The sequence below is a fragment of the Talpa occidentalis genome, unplaced genomic scaffold, assembly GCF_014898055.3.
Source record: "Talpa occidentalis isolate TD23 unplaced genomic scaffold, MPIMG_talOcc4v2.1 talOcc4.16, whole genome shotgun sequence".
NCBI classification, from domain to species: Eukaryota; Metazoa; Chordata; class Mammalia; order Eulipotyphla; family Talpidae; genus Talpa; species Talpa occidentalis.
Window position 1 is genome coordinate 85,645,539 of NW_023601653.1, and position 12,823 is coordinate 85,658,361.

Consider the following 12,823-nt stretch of genomic DNA (forward strand, 5'->3'; position numbering starts at 1 on the left):
CGACGGCGCAGGCGGCCCCCGACGGCGGCGCGCACGTGACCGGGTCTCGGGCCCCCCGGGGGCGCCGCGGTGGAGCGCTGGGCTGTGCTGCTGCGGCCTCTGCGGCGCCGGTTCGATCTCCTGCTTGTGTAAATAAATAAATAAATCTTTTAAAAATATGTATTAAAAAAATTTATTTATTTACTTACACAGGCACTGGGCACAGTCAGAGGCGCGGGAGGGTGAGAGGATCCCCCAGAGCCAGAGCGGGGAGCAGAGCAGGCAGACTGACGAAGTACACTGCTGAGGGGAGCAGCGGGCACGGCAGGAGAGGTCTGCTGGCCAGGAGGGTTGCTCCAAGGCCCGCAGAGATCGAATGGCACTGCAGAGGCTGCAGACAGCTTCACAGCACTGCACTCAATCATCTGCGCCACCAGGGAGGCCCCAAACCCGAAGTTTTCTTTGGGGGAAAGCTGATAACTACAAACCCACTGCTTTATAAAACACAGGGAAGTTCAGGTTGTCTATGTCTTCTTTAGTGAGCTGTATAGTGTCTCTTGAGAAATCTGTTTAGTCTAAGTTGTTGAATTTACTGGCACAAAGTTGATCATATTCACCTTTTTTCTTTTTTTAACAGTGATGCCATTGCTCTCATCTGTGATACTGTGAATACTTTTTTTGTTGTTGTTCAATCTGGCCAAGATTCTATTATTGAAATCAAAGAATCAGCTTTTGGCTTTAATGATTCTACTTTTGTTATCTATTTTATTTTATTATTATTATTTTTTAAAGATTTATTTATTTACTTATACAAGCACTGGGTACAGTCAGAAGCGCGGGAGGGTGAGAGAATTTACAGGAGCCAGAGCGGGGAGCAGAGCAGGCTTCTAGAAGGACCGAAGGACACTGCTGAGGGGAGCCGCGGGCGGCAGGAGAGGTCTGCGCGCCACGTGGGACCCTCCCTCCGCCGGTGGCCGGGGAGCAGCCGGGGATCGAACAGGCGCTGCAGAGGCCGCGGGCAGCTTCGCCACCCAGCGCTCAGCCGCTGCGCCACCGCGGAGGCCCAATAAATAAATCTTTTTTTAAAAAAAAAAAAAGCCCGGGTCTCACTCTTGACGGCACAGTGGGCTGACACCCCTGTGGTGTATTTTCGGCCACTGGGCGGGTGGATGCGCCCCCGCCCCCGTGGGAAACCCACACAACTTGCAGCCGGGAGGGCACCCCGGGGGTGCGAGGCTGCAGCAGCCGTGACACAGGGGGGGCCGGGGGCTGCCGTTCCAATGGCTCTGGGCGCCCTCCGGGCTGGGCCCCGGGAGTCAGTTTCTGCCCCTGACCAATCCCTGCCCGCGCTGTCTCCCCTCGGGACAGCACCGCGGGGTGCGGCCGCCCCCCAGGATGGCCTGGTGGAGGTCGCGCTCTCAGTGGTGTCCACAGACACCCCTTCTCCAGTTAGGCCGTTTTTTTATTTAAGATTAACTTAGGCATAGAGGAGCCGGGGTGCAGGCCAGAGGTGCGGGGGTGAGAGGACTCCCCAGAGACGGGGGGAGCAGAACAGGCGGATCCCCGGAAACCCACTGCTGAGGGGAGACTGGAGAGTCTGCTGTGCCCCGAGGGTCACTCCCGCCGGGGATCGCCCTCCGGCCTCGGTGGTGACAGCCGGACACTCGCCGAGGCCGCAGGGAGGGCCGCGTTTTCGGGGTCCAGTGGACTCTTCTGTGGGACGCCGGTGCGCCCCGGAGGTGGCCAAGGAAAGGCGCTTTGGGGGCGAGTCATGCGCTTCCCGGGGCGCCCGGCCGTGGGGTTCGAGGGAACTGGGTTCGGCGCCCTGGCCCGGGCAAGTCACCGCCAAAAGGACGTTGGGGTCACCCGGGCCCCAACAGCGCTCGCGGCGGCCCGCCGGGTGGGGTGTGCGTGTCCCGGGCCGGCGCCCGGCCTGGCCCGGCAGCTCCCGTTTGAGCCGCGCGGCTGTTCCCGCCTTCGCGGGCCGGGCCGGGCCGGCGCGTGGGGCCCGCGCGGGGCAGCGGGGCGGGTGGTCGCGCGGGGGGGGCGACGCGCCGTCTGTTTAATTTATTTTGGGTTCGGGAGACGCTCAAGTCTGGGTTCTGGGAAGCGGTGGAGGCGCAGGCGGCGGACCGGCCCGGGGCTCCCCCACGCGGCGCGGCTCGGCTGGGGCCGGCGGGACCTGGTTCCTTCCGGGGGGCGGGGGCCGCGGGCCGCGTCCAGCCCGATCGCGGGTCCCGCGCCGTCGCCTCCCCGCGGGGGTGTCGTCTTAGGATGAGGATCCGTGGGGCGCCGGGGCGCGGGCCGGAGGGCGGGAGGGCGGGGTCTGGGGGGGCCGGCGCGGGGGGGGCCGGCGGGGTCGGGGGGGCCGGCGCGGGGCGGGGCGGGCGGCGCGGGGCGGGGCGGGGGCGGCGCGGGGCGCGGGCGGCGGGCGGCGGCCGCAGGGGGCGCTCGGGGGCGCGGGCAGGGGAAGCCGCTCCGGCCGGGCTTCCGGGGGGCGGGGCGGCGGCCGGGGCGCGGGTCCCCGTCGGTCCCGGGGCGCCCTGGCCGGGGCTGCGCGGCTCCTCCGCCCGGGGGGGCCCAGGTCGCCCCGCTCGGGCCCTGGCGCTGCTCGGGGCGTCGGGGCGCCCTCGTCTCTGCGGGGGGCCCGCGGGGCGCCCTCCCGGCCGCAACCCGAGGCCGGAGCCGCGCCGCGGGGCGCCAGGTGAGTCCCCCCGCCCGGGGCCCGCGCGGGGGGGGGCGGGGGGCCCTGGGGGGCCGGGCGGCCGCACCCGCAGACCCTGCGGGGACCGGGGCTCCCCCAGAAGCGGCCCTCGGGGGCGGGGCTCGCTCACTCGCGCCTGCGCTGCTGGGGGGCGGGGTTCACCTGCCTGTCGCGCGGCTGAACCCCTAAATCCCGGAGCGACGAGTTTGGCTTCTTTATTTATCCACGAACCGGGGCGCAGGCCAGAGCTGAGAGGACCCCGGAGACAGTGGGGGGCAGAGCGGGCGGAGCCCCTCGGGGGCGGCGGGGAGACCGGGGGTCCGCCGCGCCGCGTGGGCTGGGCCGGGGCCGGGGCGCTCGGCGCCCCCAGGAGGCCCCTGTTTGCTGGGACTCGGGGTTCGGGTGACGCTGCTGGCCGGAGTCCCTGGGTTTTGGGGCGAGCCTGCGTGGGGGGTGAGTGTCCTGCAGGCTTGGGCCTCGCTTGGACGCCGTGTGTCTGGGGGGCTGTGCGCCCCGTTTCGGCCCCTCTCCGCGGCGGGTCGGTCTGAGCCCGCGTCCCGGTGCCGCGTGTGCGCGGCCGTCGTGGCCTCGGGGTTCCGCGGCGCGTGTGCTGCGCCCCCCCTTTCTCCCCCCCCGCCCCGCCCTTGCGTCTGTCCCCCTCTGGGCGGCCTTGTCCCCCTCCCGGCTTCGGGGCGCTGCTGCTTCTCCCAGTTCTTTGGGGTGAGCCCGGGGCTCACCTGCCGCCCCTGTGTCTCCGCTGAGGCCCGGCCCACCCCGCGCGGGGGTCCCGGCCCCCCGGCGGTCCCCCCAGTCTCCCTGGTCCCCCCGTCTCCCCGGTTCTCCCCCCGTCCCCCTGTTCCTCCCGGCCCCCCGTCCCCCCGGTCTCCCCGGTCCCCCCCCGGTCCACCTGTTCCTCCCGGTCCCCCCCGTCCCCCCAGTCTCCCTGGTCCCCCTGTTCCTCCCGGCGCCCCCCCCGTCCCCCCAGTCTCCCCGGTCACCCCCCGTCCCCCTGTTCCTCCCGTCCCCCACGGTCTCCCCGGTCCCCCCCCCGTCCCCCCAGCCTCCCCGGTCCCCCCCCGTCCCCCTGTTCCTCCTGGTCTCCCCCCCCGCCCCGTCCCCCGGTTCCTCCCGCCCCCTCCCCGTCCCCCCAGTCTCCCCGGCCCCCCCTGGCCCCCTGTTCCTCCCGGCCCCCACCCCGTCCCCCGGTCTCCCCCGTCCCCCCGGTCCCCCGGTTCCTCCCGGCCCCCCTTCCCCCCAGTCTCCCCGGCCCCCCTGGCCCCCTGTTCCTCCCGGCCCCCCCCCCGTCCCCCGGTCTCCCCGTCCCCCCGTCCCCCGGTCCCCCGGTTCCTCCCGGCCCCCTTCCCCCAGTCTCCCCGGCCCCCCCTGGCCCCCTGTTCCTCCCGGCCCCCCCCGTCCCCCGGTCTCCCCGTCCCCCCCCCGTCCCCCTGTTCCTCCCGGCCCCCCTTCCCCCCAGTCTCGCCGGTCCCCCTCCCCCCCGTCCCCCTGTTCCTCCCGGTCCCCCCGCCCTCCTAGTCCCCCTGTTCTTCCCGGTCCCCCTTTGCCCCCTGGTCCTCCTGGTTCCCTGGTCCTCTCGGTCCCCCTGGTCCCCACCCCGGTCCCCCGGCCCCCCGGTCCCCCGGCGGCCTCGCGGGGCGTCTGGCCCCTGCTCGCTCCGGGGCGGGTGTCCCCGCGGCTGTGGCCGGGCCCCGCCCGCTGCGGCGTCTCAGCCTCTCCCGTGCGGGGTGGGGGGCTGCTCCGGCCTGGGGCGCGTGGGGGTGGGGGCGCCCGGGGACCCCGCGGGGGCGAGGCTGTGGCGACCCGGGGTCCCGAGCCTCCGTCCCGGGGACCGGCGGGCCCAGCTGGTTTGCCAGAGGCCGTCGAGGGGAGCCCTTGCCCCGGCCCCCCACTTCTGCCCGGAGGCCAGGCCTCGCCGCCCAGGCTTCGCGTGGGGCCTGGTCCGGCCCCGCGAGGCCCCCGTGCTGGCGCCCCCGTTCCCGCCCGCCCCGCCGGGGTTCCCGGCTCACACCCTGCGGGGCCCCCGCCCGGCCCTGGGCTCCCCCTGGGCCCCCTGGCCCCGCCCGGCCGGGGAGCCCCGAGCCGGGCCCCGGGAGGGACAGGCCAGCGGCGGCCGCGGGCGGGGCTGCCCCGAAGGCCACGGGGGCCCCTCACATGGGCCGAGGCGCCCCAACACAGAGAAGCCGCGGGCTGGGGGGCGGCGGCCGCAAGGGGGTGCGAGGCCATCGGGTCAGACGGCGGCGTCCCCTGGACCGGCTGCCGCGCCCCGCCCCGCGCACCCCGCGTCCATGCGGGGCTTGGGGGGCGCCTCTCCCGGCTGGGCCGGGTGGGACCCCCCAGCGTGGGCCTGGGGGTCACGGGGCGGGGGGGGTGCGGGGCCGGCAGGGGGTGGCGGATCGTGGGCCCCGCGGAGGACCGGAGTCCAGGTGAGCACCGCCCCCCCCCCCCCGCATCCCCCCTTTCCCGCCCCACCCCCTCCCAGCTTTCCCGCCTGGCTCCGCCCCCCCCCCCGCAGTCTCTGCCCCCCCCCGCCCCCCGCAGTCTCTGCCCCCCCCGCCCCCCGCAGTCTCTGCCCCCCGCCCCCCCCAGCGGCGCAGGTCGCAGGAAGGCGCGGGGCGCAGAGGAAGCGGCTTTATTTAAAGTCCCCGCGAGGGGCAGAGGCTGGGGGGGGGGGCCCCCCCTGTCCCAGCCAGGCCCAGACCCAACAGCCCCCCGGCCTCGCGGGCCCCACGGGGGGGACGGGGACCCGGATGGGGCGGTCCCCCCACCTCTCCCGCCACCCCCTCCACCCTCACCCCCCCTCCACCCCCCTCACCCCCTTGGCTGTGTCATATCCTATATGCCCCTTCCGCCCCCTCCCCCCACCTCCCCCCACCTCCCCCTCCCCCCACCTCCCCCCACCTCCCCCTCCCCCCACCTCCCTCGCCCCTCCCCCTCGCCCCGCCCTCGCCCCGCCCCTCCTCCCTCGCCCCGCCCCTCCTCCCTCGCCCCGCCTCCCTCGCGCCTCCCTCGCCCCCTCCCTCGCCCCCTCCCTCGCCCCCTCCCTCGCCCCGCCTCCCTCGCCCCCTCCCTCGCCCCGCCTCCCTCGCCCCCTCCCTCGCCCCTCCTCCCTCGCCCCCTCCCTCGCCCCTCCTCCCTCGCCCCGCCTCCCTCGCCACCTCCCTCGCCCCTCCCTCGCCCCGCCTCCCTCGCACCCTCCCTCGCCCCGCCTCCCTCGCCCCGCCTCCCTCGCCCCCCTCCCTCGCCCCTCCCTCGCCCCTCCTCCCTCGCCCCCTCCCTCGCCCCGCCTCCCTCGCCCCTCCTCCCTCGCCCCGCCTCCCTCGCCCCGCCTCCCTCGCCCCCTCCCTCGCCCCCTCCTCCCTCGCCCCGCCTCCCTCGCCCCTCCCTCGCCCCGCCTCCCTCGCCCCGCCTCCCTCGCCCGCCTCCCTCGCCCCTCCCCTCGCCCCGCCTCCCTCGCCCCACCTCCCTCGCCCCACCTCCCTCGCCCCTCCTCCCTCGCCCCTCCTCCCTCGCCCCCTCCCTCGCCCCTCCCTCGCCCTCCTCCCTCGCCCCCTCCCTCGCCCCTCCTCCCTCGCCCCTCCTCCCTCGCCCCGCCTCCCTCGCCCCCTCCCTCGCCCCTCCTCCCTCGCCCCCTCCCTCGCCCCCTCCCTCGCCCCGCCTCCCTCGCCCCCTCCCTCGCCCCACCTCCCTCGCCCCTCCTCCCTCGCCCCGCCTCCCTCGCCCCTCCCTCGCCCCGCCTCCCTCGTCCCCTCCCTCGCCCCTCCTCCCTCGCCCCCTCCCTCGCCCCTCCTCCCTCGCCCCGCCTCCCTCGCCCCTCCTCCCTCGCCCCGCCTCCCTCGCCCCCTCCCTCGCCCCGCCTCCCTCGTCCCCTCCCTCGCCCTCTCCTCCCTCGTCCCCTCCCTCGCCCCGCCTCCCTCGTCCCCTCCTCGCCCCACCTCCCTTGCCCCCTCCCTCGCCCCTCCTCCCTCGCCCCCTCCCTCGCCCCACCTCCCTCGCCCCACCTCCCTCGACCCCTCCCTCGCCCTCCTCCCTCGCCCCTCCTCCCTCGCCCCCTCCCTCGCCCCGCCTCCCTCGCCCCACCTCCCTCGCCCTCCTCCTCGCCCCCTCCCTCGCCCGCCTCCCTCGTCCCCTCCCGCCCCGCCTCCCTCGCCCCCTCCCTCGCCCCTCCTCCCTCGCCCCACCTCCTCGCCCCTCCTCCCTCGCCCCGCCTCCCTCGCCCCCTCCTCGCCCCGCCTCCCTCGTCCCTCCCTCGCCCCTCCTCCCTCGTCCCCTCCCTCGCCCCGCCTCCCTCGCCCCCCCCTCGCCCCGCCTCCCTCGTCCCCTCCTCGCCGCTCCCCGCCCACCTCCTCGCCCCGCCTCCCTCGCCCCTCCCTCGCCCCCTCCCTCGCCCCGCCTCCCTCGTCCCCTCCCTCCCCTCCTCCCTCGCCCCACCTCCCTCGCCCCTCCTCCCTCGCCCCGCCTCCCTCGCCCCCTCCTCGCCTCCTCCCGCCTCCTCCCTCGTCCCTCCTCGCCCTCCTCCCCGCCCCGTCCTCGCCCCTCCCTCGCCCCTCCTCCCTCGCCCCCTCCCTCGCCCCCTCCCTCGCCCCGCCTCCCTCGTCCCCTCCCTCGCCCCTCCTCCTCGTCCCTCCCTCGCCCTCCTCCCTCGCCCCTCCCTCGCCCCACCTCCCTCGCCCCCTCCCTCGCCCCTCCGCCCTCGCCCCCTCCGCCCCACCTCCCTCGCCCCACCTCCCTCGCCCCCTCCCTCGCCCCTCCTCCCTCGCCCCTCCTCCCTCGCCCCCTCCTCGCCCCGCCTCCCCGCCCCGTCTCCCCCCTCCCTCGCCCGCCTCCCTCGCCCTCCTCGCCCCGCCCCTCGCCCCCTCCCTCACCCTCCTCCCTCGTCCCCTCCCTCGCCCCTCCTCCCTCGCCCCCGCCTCCCTCGTCCCCTCCCTCGCCCCTCCTCCCTCGCCCTCCCTCGCCCCTCCTCCCTCGCCCCGCCTCCCTCGTCCCCTCCCTCGCCCCTCCTCCCTCGTCCCTCCCTCGCCCCTCCTCCCTCGTCCCCCCTCGCCCCGCCTCCCTCGCCCCCTCCCCTCGCCCCGCCTCCCTCGTCCCCTCCCTCGCCCGCCTCCCTCGCCCCCTCCTCGCCCCGCCTCCCTCGTCCCCTCCCTCGCCTCCTCCCCTCGCCCCCTCCTCCCTCGTCCCTCCCTCGCCCCTCCTCCCTCGCCCCCTCCCTCGCCCCGCCTCCCTCGTCCCCTCCCTCGCCCCGCCTCCCTCGCCCCTCCCTCGCCCTCCTCCCTCGCCCCACCTCCCTCGCCCCTCCCTCCTCGCCCGCCTCCCTCGCCCTCCCTCGCCCGCCTCCCTCGTCCCTCCTCGCCCTCCCCCTCGTCCCTCCCTCGCCCCGCCTCCCTCGCCCTCCTCGCCCCGCTCCCTCGTCCCCTCTCGCCCGCCTCCCTCGCCCCACCTCCCTCGCCCCGCCTCCCTCGCCCCTCCCTCGTCCCCTCCCTCGCCCCTCCTCCCGCCCCCTCCCTCGCCCCACCTCCCTCGCCCCCTCCCTCGCCCCTCCTCCCTCGCCCCCTCCCTCGCCCACCTCCCTCGCCCCACCTCCCTCGCCCCTCCTCCTCGCCCCCTCTCGCCCCTCCTCCCTCGCCCCTCCTCCCTCGCCCCTCCCTCGCCCCGCCTCCCTCGCCCCGCCTCCCTCGCCCCTCCCTCGCCCCGCCTCCCTCGCCCCCTCCCTCGCCCCCTCCCTCGCCCCCTCCCTCACCCTCCTCCCTCGTCCCTCCCTCGCCCCTCCTCCCTCGCCCCCTCCTCCCTCGTCCCCTCCCTCGCCCCTCCTCCCTCGCCCCTCCCTCCCCTCTCCCCTCGCCCCGCCTCCCTCGTCCTCCCTCGCCCCTCCTCCCTCGTCCCCTCCCTCGCCCCTCCTCCCTCGTCCCCTCCCTCGCCCCGCCTCCTCGCCCCCTCCCTCGCCCGCCTCCCTCGTCCCCTCCCTCGCCCCGCCTCCCTCGCCCCCTCCCTCGCCCCGCCTCCCTCGCCCCCCCCTCGCCCCGCCTCCCTCGTCCCTCCCTCGCCCCTCCTCCCTCGCCCCACCTCCCTCGCCCCTCCTCCCTCGCCCCGCCTCCCTCGCCCCCTCCCTCGCCCCTCCTCCCTCGCCCCCTCCTCCCTCGTCCTCCCTCGCCCCTCCTCCCTCGCCCCCTCCCTCGCCCCTCCTCCCTCGCCCCGCCTCCCTCGTCCCCTCCCTCGCCCCTCCTCCCTCGTCCCCTCCCTCGCCCCTCCTCCCTCGCCCCCTCCCTCGCCCCACCTCCCTCGCCCCCTCCCTCGCCCCTCCTCCCTCGCCCCCTCCCTCGCCCCACCTCCCTCGCCCCACCTCCCTCGCCCCCTCCCTCGCCCCTCCTCCCTCGCCCCTCCTCCCTCGCCCCCTCCCTCGCCCCGCCTCCCTCGCCCCGCCTCCCTCGCCCCTCCCTCGCCCCGCCTCCCTCGCCCCCTCCCTCGCCCCGCCTCCCTCGCCCCCTCCCTCGCCCCCTCCCTCGCCCCCTCCCTCACCCCTCCTCCCTCGCCCCCTCCCTCGCCCCTCCTCCCTCGCCCCTCCCTCGCCCCACCTCCCTCGCCCCCTCCCTCGCCCCTCCTCCCTCGCCCCCTCCCTCGCCCCACCTCCCTCGCCCCACCTCCCTCGCCCCCCTCCCTCGCCCCTCCTCCCTCGCCCCGCCTCCCTCGCCCCCTCCCTCGCCCCTCCTCCCTCGCCCCGCCTCCCTCGCCCCCTCCCTCGCCCCTCCTCCCTCGCCCCACCTCCCTCGCCCCCTCCCTCGCCCCTCCTCCCTCGCCCCCTCCCTCGCCCCTCCTCCCTCGCCCCTCCTCCCTCGCCCCGCCTCCCTCGCCCCCTCCCTCGCCCCGCCTCCCTCGCCCCAACCTCCACCTCCCTCTCCCTCGCCCCTCCCCCTCCCTCTCCCTCTCCCCCCTCTCTCCCCTTCCCTTTCCCCCTCTCCCCCCTCCCTTGCCCCACCTCCTTCTCCCCCTCCCTAGCCCCCCTCCATCACCCCCTCCCTCGCCCACCTCCCTCTCCCCCTCTCTCCCCTTCCCTTTCCCCCTCTCCCCCCTCCCTTGCCCCACCTCCTTCTCCCCCTCCCTAGCCCCCTCCATCACCCCCCTCCCTCGCCCCACCTCCCTCTCCCCCCTCCTCCCTCCCTGCTCAGTGTGTGCTGTGCCCTCTGTGTTGTGTATCTGTTGTGGGTCCCCCCACCCCGGAGACGCCCTCTGAGCAGGTCACTGGGGTCCTGGGAGCACTGGGGGGGGGCGCAGGCACCAGGGGGGTCTCGCTCGGTCATGGGCTGGTCTTGGCTGCTGGGCAGGGCTGGGGCATCCGGGCCTCTGTGTCCTGCTGAGCGACTGGAGGCGGTGGGGACGGGGCCGGAGCGACGGGGGGCGTCGGGGCCTCTGTGTCCTGGTGCGATGGGGGGCGTCGGGGCCTCTGTGTCCCGGTGCGACGGGGGGCGTCGGGGCCTCTGTGTCCCGGTGCGACGGGGGGCGTCGGGGCCTCTGTGTCCCGGTGCGACGGGGGGCGTTGGGGCCTCTGTGTCCCGGTGCGACGGGGGGCGTCGGGGCCTGTGTCCTGGAGCAACTTGGGGCGTCGGGCCTCTGTGTCCTGGTGCGACGGGGGGCTTCAAAAGCTGCTGACAGTGCCTTGCTGGGCGCTGTAAGGGATGGGGTGAAGCTGTAACGGGGGCCCCCACGAAAAGGAAGTTCCAGGTTCCTGCACCCCAAGGGCAGTGGCTCCGAGCAGGGGAGACGCTGGAGAGGAGCCGGAGGCGGCTGCGGAGCCGAGACGCGGGAGAAGCGGCGCTGGCCTCTGGGCCTGGACACTTACCCCCGGGGGGGGGGGGACTCTGGGGCCAGGTCTGGAGACCCCGCGCCTCGGTGAGGCCCCGGCCGTAATAAAGCTCCTTCCCCTGAAGGTCTGTGTGTTCTGTCTCGACGCGGCGGAGAGCCTTGGAGCCGGCAGGTGTGGGGGCTCTGGGTGCCCCTCCCTGCCCTGTCACAAAAGGGGGGCCGTCAGCCTTTCCTCTCAGCCCCACAGCCTGGCGGGCGCCCTCCTCAGAGGGTGTGAAGGGGGTGACTTTCCCATCCCCTAGAAGAGCACCGGGGAGAGGGGCGGGGCCTCCCGAGAGGGTCCCCGGGGCGGGGCGGGGGCATCTCCGCGGGGTCTCGGCTCTGGGCCTGTGGCTGCGGCTGCTCCGGGGCGGACACGCCGAGGCTCAGCGGCCCCGCAGACCCGCAGGCCGGCCGGGTGGTGTCCAGGAAGAGCCGCCTGCTCCTGCTGGACGTGGCCCCTCCAGACTCCGAGGCCAACCGCTGACCCCCGCCGCACTATGGGGGACCGGGGGGCCCAGCTGCTGGGGCGAACGTGCTGGGGTGGCTGCTTTGCTCACCGTGTCCCCAACACCCCCCGCCCCAGTCTCCGCGGGGCGCGGCCCACGCTCTGCTGCTCTTCCGGGGCCCGGCGGGCACCCCCACCCCGCCCTGCCTACCTCGCGCAGGTGGCCACGCCGGTTTCGGGATGCGCTCGGCCAAGCCGTCCTCACTGCCCGCGCCGGCCGCCCAGCACCCGCGGCCCAGGTCTCCTCAGGCCACCCAGAGTGGCCGCGTCGCACCCCCCAGAGCTGGCTGCGGGGAGGAGCAGGTGCTCTCGGCCCGCACAGGCGGCCCCACCCTAGTGACCCCGCAGGACCTGGCCCCAGATGCCAAGCGGCACCGGCACCTGCGGACACAGCCTGCTGCTGCAGTCAGTGGTGCCCGCTCTCCCGGAGTGCTGCTGCCCTGGCCCGTCCGGCAGCGACCAGCCTCTGCCTCATGCCACTCTGAGCCGCGACTTCTCTCCCCACCAAGACGCGCCCCTTGCAGTCTTGCCCGGGAGCCCAGACGTCCAGTCCTGACTCGGTCCCCTTGGGCGCAGCGAGCCCGGGTCAGCCGGTGCCCCGACCTGTGCCCAGCATCCCCACGGGCCTCTCTGCCCCTCGCCCTCCGAGTGTCCCAGCCAGTGCGACGGGCGCAGGGTTCCATGCTGGCTTCAGGCACTCAGCAGAGTTGCTGCATGGCCTGCGGTGCAGCCGGGGTCACTGTGGGGAGCTCTGTCCCCGGACCAGACAGCCCCGCCCCCGGCCGAGACTGCAGAGCTCACCCTGGCGAAAGGCCTGGGGGACGCGGGCTCGGGCGATGCTCCAGCTGCAGCTGGCAGAGTCCTCGTGGTCCGGTGCCGCCAGGAACGACCGTCCTCGGGGGAGGGACAGGCGAGTGGGGGGGTCCCTACAGAATGAGAGTGACGTCGGGGAGGGGGTGAGCCAAGCGGCCCCAGCACCTCCCAGGGTCTCCGGCTCCTCCCGTGAGTCCACCCCGAGTGATGGTTGGAACTTACGGCCGCCTGCGCGGTGCGCAGCCACGGCGGCGTCCTCACGGCCGTGTGACGTTCCACAGAGGAAACACGCTGCAGCCTGCTCGCTGGTCTGCTGCTGTGGCTGCCCCGGGAGGGGGTGTGGCCACCATGTGCGGGTAGGAGGGGGGCGGGGCACACCCCACACCCTGTCCGTGCTGCCCCCCGGCTGGGCCGGCTGGGAGCCAGGAGTGGCTGTGACTTGCATCTGGAGGAAGAGCCATGACAACAAGGGGTTGGCTGTTTGGGTGTCTTCTCTCCTAAAGTGCTGAAGTGTCTTGCCTGTGTGTGTGGGTGTGGTGTGTGTGGTGTGTGGTGTGGGTGTATGTTGTGTGTGTATGGTGTGGTGTGGGTGTGTGGGTGTGGTGTGTGGGTGTGGGTGTGGTGTGGTGTGGGTGTGTGTGGTGTGTGTGGGGTGTGGGTGTGGTGTGTGTGGTGTGGGTGTGTGGTGTGTGGGTGTGGTGTGTGTGGTGTGGGTGTGGTGTGGTGTGGGTGTATGTTGTGTGTGTATGGTGTGGTGTGGGTGTGTGGGTGTGGTGTGGTGTGGGTGTGGTGTGGTGTGGGTGTGTGTGGTGTGTGTGGGGTGTGGGTGTGGTGTGTGTGGTGTGGGTGTGTGGTGTGTGGGTGTGGTGTGTGTGGTGTGGGTGTGGTGTGGTGTGGGTGTATGTTGTGTGTGTATGGTGTGGTGTGGGTGTGTGGGTGTGGTGTGGTGTGGGTGTGGTGTGGTGTGGGTG